Source organism: Theropithecus gelada, chromosome 11 (assembly GCF_003255815.1).
Source record: "Theropithecus gelada isolate Dixy chromosome 11, Tgel_1.0, whole genome shotgun sequence".
Taxonomy (NCBI): domain Eukaryota; kingdom Metazoa; phylum Chordata; class Mammalia; order Primates; family Cercopithecidae; genus Theropithecus; species Theropithecus gelada.
Window position 1 is genome coordinate 114,025,351 of NC_037679.1, and position 7,936 is coordinate 114,033,286.

General features: G+C 40.2%; 1 pseudogene; it reads left to right on the plus strand.

Annotated features, from left to right (window-relative positions):
• Positions 1–2,423: 2,423 nt before the first annotated feature.
• On the plus strand, positions 2,424–4,075 carry LOC112635161 (annotated as a pseudogene).
• Positions 4,076–7,936: the final 3,861 nt, after the last annotated feature.

A 7,936-nucleotide genomic window follows, 5' to 3' on the forward strand; every position in this document is an offset into this window, starting at 1 on the left:
TGAAAATATAGGTCAAAGCTCACTAGAGAAAATATTATTATGACACTTTCTGCCCAGAGGAAAAAAATTGTAAACCCTAGTTTAAGATCCATTTTTAAGCATGATTACAATGCAAAACAAAATTACAGTATAACCAACTAACATTTGCAATTCCGTAGGGCTTATTGTCATATTTATAAAATAGAAACAGGGAGTTCTGATAGGTGCTATTATCATTTTGTCATTTAATGACATGAGAGAAATTAGCCTAAAGTTGAACAAAGGACATGAAAATCAGAAATATTATTTTATATTGTTCCAAATTGACATTGATGTCATAGGAATAAAAAAGAAAATATTAGTGTTGGTGATAAAAAATGTTATGTGCTAGAATAAAAGGATATTCTTCCATAGAATAGACATATTTTATTCTTTTTAAGGACAGAGAAGACATTTAATTATTATGGTTATCACTTATTATTGAAACAAACCAGGTGTGACACCTTTCTTTAAGTGCAGATTCATTAATTAAAAATTATTACTAATTATATCCTCTATTATGCCAAGAAAAATCTTGGCCATGCTAGGGACAATGCTTAAAAATTTAGAAAGTGGCTACACTTGTAGAGGTGTAATTTACTATTAAATTTTATTAAAGTAGATAATATTTTCATGACAGTAGAAAATGTTTAGGCCGGGCGCCGTGGCTCACGCCTGTAATCCCAGCACTTTGGGAGGCCGAGGGGGGCGGATCACGAGGTCAGGAGATCAAGACCATCTTGGCTAACATGGTGAAACCCCGTCTCTACTAAAAATACAAAAATAGCCTGTAATCCCAGCACTTTGGGAGGCCGAGGCGGGCGGATCACGAGGTCAGGAGATCGAGACCATCCTGGCTAACACGGTGAAACCCCGTCTCTACTAAAAATGCAAAAAATTAGCCGGGCGAGGCGGCGGGCGCCTGTAGTCCCAGCTACTCGGGAGGCTGAGGCAGGAGAATGGCGTGAACCCGGGAGGCGGAGCTTGCAGTGAGCCGAGATCGCGCCACTGCACTCCAGCCTGGGCGACTAAGCGAGACTCTGTCTCAAAAAAAAAAAAAAAAGAAAATGTTTTTATTACAACGTACATAAGGATGTCCTTAAGCTTATCCAATTTTGCACTTTTGAGTGAGTGCACTAAAATTTCTCTTACAAGGCACTGAATGAAATTTCAATCACGAAAGGGTTAAAAACATTGGTTAGAATTGAAGTACATTCTATTTTCTAGAATTCACATGAATAGTTTAGAAATGCTATCACAGCACATTAAATGTTATTATACTGATTATTTATCACATGGTTAATTATGCCTAATGCAGAGTGAGAGTTTACTGCAACTGATTATAATTAGATGTGTTTGGCTGCAGTTAGAATTCATAATGGTGCAAGGTTTATATTTTCGCTTGGTGTGTGAAAGGGAAAGGCTTTGGTAATGAATTTATAGCAATAATTAGGTCATAGATTTACTGCTAAATGCATTACAGTTAAGCAATTCTATATATACATATGTCTCAGGACTGAATGCATATGCACATATTTATCTGTGAAACATAACCAAAGACACATTAAATTGCTGAAACAAATTGGTTTTCTTTTGCTATCTGGTTTTTATGTCATTGTTTCAAAGGCTCTTTGAGATCACTGAATTGACAGGTGTGACTAGAAGTCTTTATATATTCAATAGTGCAAGACCCATTGGAATTGCTGTAATAAATGAATATCAAATTCAGTTACCTGTTTTCATTAGTCTGGGCATCTATGCAAGTACAGCCTATAAGCTGGGAAGGATTACAGAATAGTGCATCTAAAATTTCCTTGCACAGCACAATAAATGCCTTCAATAGGATGTCAGCATACCTCTTGTCCTTCCATTTTCTGTAGTCGGTTTTAATAAGTTCTTTCAAAATTAAGTTTCTCAGGTTGGCAATTGTGAATATGACTATTTCTATTTTACTTTTATCCTCTTATGTGCAGGGAGCAAACTCACTTCAGAAGTCACATCAGAAAGTACATTTGGAATTTTTATTTTTGAAGTACATAATTCAAATTTAATTTTTAAATTTTATATATTTGAGTAATAAAATAAATTTCGTACATTTAAATGTTGTCACAGAATTTTGTTGTCTATCCTGTTTAGTATTTTGATAGTTGCCTGAAAGTTGGGAAGAAGAGCTAATATTTCAAATGGCAAAATAAAAATTCAGACATCTGCTTCCCACCGTGCCCTGCGGCCGACCGGGGCAGCCGGGAACTGGGTGGGGCGGTGTTACCCAGCAGCTCCTGGGGCATCGCTCGGGTCTGCTCTACACTGTCGCCGCCACTGCTGTGGTCGCTGGTCGGCCGAGGGGCCGCGATACTGGTTGTCCGCGGTGTGAGCAGAAGTCGATGTGTACCGCCACCGTGAAGATGGAGGGGCCTTTGTCCATGTTCGGGGACTGCAAAACTGGGGAGGCAATCCGCTCCCAGAATGTTATGGCTGCAGCTTTGATTGCCAATATTGTAAAAAGTTCTCTTGGTCCAGTTGGCCTGGATAAAATGCTGGTGGATGATATTGGTGATGTAACCATTACCAACGATGGTGCAACCATCCTGAAGTTACTGGAGGTAGAACATCCTGCAGCTAACGTTCTTTGTGAGCTGGCTGATCTGCAAGACAAATAAGTGAGAGATGGAACTATCTCAGTGGTTATTATTGCAGCAGAACTCCTAAAAAATGCAGATGAATTAGTCAAACAGAAAATTCATACCACATGAGTTATTAGTGGCTATCAACTTGCTTGCAAGGAAGCAGTGCGTTATATCAATGAAAATCTAATTGTTAACAAAGATGAACTGGGAAGAGATTGCCTGATTAATGCTGCTAAGACATTCATGTCTTCCAAAATCATAGGAATAAATGGTGATTTCTTTGCTAACACGGTAGTAGATGCTGTACTTGCTATTAAATACACAGGTATAAGAGGCCAGCCACAGTATCCAGTGAATTCTCTTAATATTTTGAAAGCCCGTGGGAGAAGTCAAACGGAGAGTATGCACATCAGTGGCTATGCTCTCAACTGTGTGGTGGGATCCCAAGGCATGCCCAAGAGAATCATAAATGCAAAAGTTGCTTGCCTTGACTTTAGCCTGCCAAAAAACAAAAAAACAAAAATGAAGCTTGGTGTTTAGTGGTCGTTACAGACCCTGGAAAACTGGACCAAATTAGACAAAGACAATCGGATATCGCCGAGAGAATTCAGAAGATCCTGGCAACTGGTGCCAACGTTATTTTAACCACTGGTGGAGTTGATATGTTTCTGAAGTACGTTGTGGAGGCTGGTGCTATGGCAGTTAGAAGAGTTTTAAAGGCATTGCTCAAGCTTCTGGAGCAACTATTCTGTCAATCCTGGCCAATTTGGAAGGTGAAGAAACTTTTGAAGCTGCAGTGTTGGGACAGGCAGAAGTGGTACAGGAGAGAATTTGTGATGATGAGCTGATCTTAAAAACACTAAGGCTCGTACATCTGCATCGATTTTCTTACGTGGGGCAAATGATTTCATGTGGGATGAGATGGAGCACTCTTCACATGATGCAGTTTGTGTAGTGAAGAGAGTTTTCAAGTCAAAATCCGTGGTTCCAGGCGGGGGTGCTGTAGAAGCAGCCCTTTCCATATATCTTGAAAACTATGCAACCAGCATGGGGCCTCAGGAATAGCTTGCTATTGCAGAGTTTGCAGATCACTTCTTGTTATTCCTAATACACTGGTAGTTAATGCTGCCCAGGACTCCACAGATCTGGTCGCCAAATTAAGAGCTTTTCGTAATGAGGCTCAGGTTAACCCAGAACGTAAAAATCTAAAATGGATTGGTCTCGATTTGAGCAATGGTAAACATGGAGACAACAAACAAGCAGGGGTGTTTGAACCAACCATAGTTAAAGTTAAGAGTTTGAAATTTGCGACACAAGCTGCAATTATCATTCTTTGAACTGGTGATCTTATTAAATTACATCCAGAAAGTAAAGATGATAAACATGGAGGTTATGAAGATACCATTCACTCTGGAGCCCTTAATGACTGATCTGATGTCTCTTTGTTTATAACAATGTTAAATGCAATTATCTTGTACCTTGAGTTGAGTATCACACGTTAAAGTACAACAAGCTGTAAAAAAAAAAAAAAAAAAAAAAAAAATTCAGACATCTGTATTAACAAACCTACACATGTGCCCCTGAACCTAAAATAAAAGTTAAAAAAAGAATTCATACATCTTACTAGGCAGAAATCAATTCTTTGTAATATAATAAGAATATGTGTAAAGTCCATCAGTTAGTTCAAAGTTAACAGGCAGATGATGAAGAAGTCTTAACTTTGCAGCAAAATGTCAAAAATGCGTTTGGGTTTTAGTGAAGCACAGGCTGAAGAGTAGCCAAATGGTGCTTAAAAAGTTAAAACTAAGAGAACTGTGCTGAGGTTAAGAATGGTTAATGAGATTCCTAGGTCTAAGGTATTTGCGCCATGTCTCCTGGTCTGTGTTAGGGTCTGGGTGCTGCAGGGGCATTCCTAATTTGGAGTCCATCATGGTGAGATGACGGGAGAGGAGGTAGAAGGGTTCCCAGGGTGGTTGAAGTCAACCTGGGTAGATGCGGGAGAAATTGATAAGACCTGACCTCCAAGGGAGAATTGAGGTCACTGCACGTGCTCAATCTGGAGAAGAAAATACATCATGGAGACTCAACTGTGTGCCAGAAATTAAACACTAGCATTCAGAAGTGGAAGTAAGTTTTTTTTCAGTGTTCTGGAGCAACTAGAAGTCAAAGTGATGAGAATATTTATATTATTTCAGTAAAAGAAACTTTCCTAACAGAAGCAGGAACCAGCACTGGGACTGCTCATCTCACAGTGAGTCCCTGGACATCTGAAGTGTGCAGATGGGAGCCAAATGCCCAGCTCGTAACATGTGGAGGAGAGTCTTTATGACATGGGAGCTTGGCTCTGATGACCTCCCAAGTCCCTAACTTCTTTATGGTTCTTTAGGTTATCTGGACATTTTAGGGGGCATATTTTGTTACTGTGTTCAACAACACATAAACGCATCTGAGGTTAATAAGTATTCCATCTGGGAAAAGAGAAACAGAATTGTGAACTACTCAAGGCCAAAATGTATATAACAAATGGTGGAGTTTTTAACTTGAGATTCCTTTTTTTAGTCGTGTGTACAATGAATATTTCTGCTGGTGACTACTTTCAGTTGCAATATTATAATTCACAGAATTGAGTAGGAATTACAAAATATAGAAAAAGAAAGAAAACCCAAAACTGTTAGAATCCACATGAATTTTAATGATTTATTAGCATATGCACAAAGCGTGAATGTTAAATATGGCAAATTGATTGATCTGAGGCAAACTTCCAAGGGGAAAAATTGCTACATACTCTCTCTCTCTTTCAGTTAACATCTGCCATGTACTGGAGGTTCCAGAGAAAAAGTGAGAGAAGCTGAGTCTGCACCCTCATCATGGAGGAAATAAACTCCCTTAGGACCAAGAACAGAGGACAGAGGAAGGACTCCAACATGATAGGCACCAAGGAATTTTGGTCCTTCTGAGAAAGAGGAGGTAAAGTGAATCCGTGTGGTCCTTGGAATTGGTGGTGGTAGTGGGGTGTTGGATCTAGGAAGGATCACCCTTGGAGCCTGAGAACATGTAGAGGAGAGAAGCAACAAAACCCCCATGTCCAAGAGAATGTCAGGGAAGGGTTATCTGCTGAGGAAGTGGTAGTAGGTAAAGCTTGCTTCGCAGAACTAGCAATAAGAACATTTATTGAGGGAGGTATCAGTAGATTGAGCCCCTCAGGCCTAAGCTGTTATCTGATGGTGTTTCTGGGCACTGACATCAGAATTAAAGAACATTTGTGAGTCTCCAGCTTTTTCATAATCTGTGGGGAAGCAGAGAACTCTAAGGGGAGAGGGAGGAGCAGAGCTGTCTGGCAATGGATGGTTCACTAATGGCTTGCACGTAGCAGAGAGAGAGAGAGAGAGAGAGAGAGTGTGTGTGTGTGTGTATGTGTATGTGTGTTCAGAGACACTTTTCCACCCTTTAGGACAATTGCTTAAGGAGTACCTATAAGGAGGGAAACTGAGTCTTTAAAATATTTTCTCCTTTTACTGCTAACTAATGAAACACAATCCAGAACCATACTGAGTCAGAGTGCAACGTTTCAGCATTTTCTTGTTGCTTTTAAAGCGGAACGATCCCCTCCACCTTGGCAGAAGGGAGAGCTGTTGATCTGCCGTTGCTCTGTAATAACCATCTAGGGTTCCAAGCTGGCCCAAACCGAGCTTCGGCTTAATGAATTATGGAGGCAACATACCTTTTAAATAAAGCCCCGCCAAGGAGAACTGCAAAAAATAGAAAAAAAAAAAAAAAGAACCTGTAGAAAGACTGCATGTGGTGGCTCATGCCAGTAAGCTCAGCAATTTGGGAGGCCAAGGTGAGAAGATCACTTGAGCTGAGCAGGTTGAGGCTGCCCTGAGCCCTGTTCATGCCACTGCGCTTTCAGCCTGGGTGACAGAGCCAGAACTTGTCTCAAAAAAGAAAAAAAGAGTACCTGTAAGGAAAACAAACAAGCAAACATAAAAGCAGTAGAGCAAGTGCTGTTGTTTAAAAGCATTCCCAGCACCATTAGCATCTGGGTACCTCCATTAGCATTTCTTTTTCTTTTTATTCCCCATATCTAGGCCTTATCACAAGCCTGTTATTTATCCATCCCTCTGCCACTCTGACTTAGGTTGCACCATCTCTTGACTGGATCAGTCACAGCATTCTAATTACCCTCTTTACCTACTCTCTACCCTGTAGCCAAAGCTATCTTTTTTAAAAAGCAAAACAGATTATATCATCCTCATCATACTTAATGTGCTTCAGTGGCTTCATTTTTCCTCTGAGGGTAAAGACTAAAGTCATTACCATGGCCTATGAGACCTGATGTGATTTGGGCTCTACTCATGTTTCATGAGTAGTACCCTCTCTCTCTTCTTTATTCTTTGCCTACTGTAATGTGTGGAATAACTGCTGTAAGAACAGCACAGATGAAACTCCACTAGAGGACATGGAGTGATTTGGAAACAGGAAAAAGGCCTTACTATCAGTGTGAAGATATGAAATAAGAGAGATCATAAGAAAATATATCTGAGGCTTAAAGGAAGAGAAAGGTCCAGTATTTCAACCGCAACCAGGAAGCAAAGGATTCCTCCAGGGTTAAGGCGTGGTTTGGATACCAGCTGCCATTTCCCATTACAGACTAAAAATTTTGCAAGAGCCTGCCTATTCCTAAGGTTCATGACATTCCTCTCTGGTCTTCATGATAGTCTGTAGAGTAAAGGGCTGATCACAGCTAAAGTCCAAACTCCTTTATGAATTTTCATCAAAATTAGATTTCCAGAAAGTGCCTGCTCACAGTAGCTTTTAGGTATATGATAGCAGAGCCAGCAATTCAATATTCTTTATGGAGAGTTGGAGGTGAACCAGCATAATTCAACTGAAATTAGAGAGTGTAGGGGTTAGGGGTATCTCCCAAAGGATAAGTGGGTGAATTGATGTATTAATTATTAATATTAATTAATAGGTGCTATAATAAGTGAATGCTGATGGTTCAGTGGCTTGATAGAATATGTTTCTTGCTCACATAAAATCCAGATCGAGTGTTTGTGGATGGCATTCCAGGCAGTGATTCAGCAACTCAAGCTTATTCCATCCTGTCAGTCTTCCATCTCCTGCAAACATTAGAGTCCTGTAATTTCAGTGAGCAGATGGGGAAAAAGAATGATGAGGAAGGCACAACTGCTCTTTATGTACTTCAGCCTAGAAGTGACTCACTCTGGCTCATGTTCCATTGGTGAGCACGGGTCACATGGCTCTATCCTAAATGAAAGTTGGGTAGC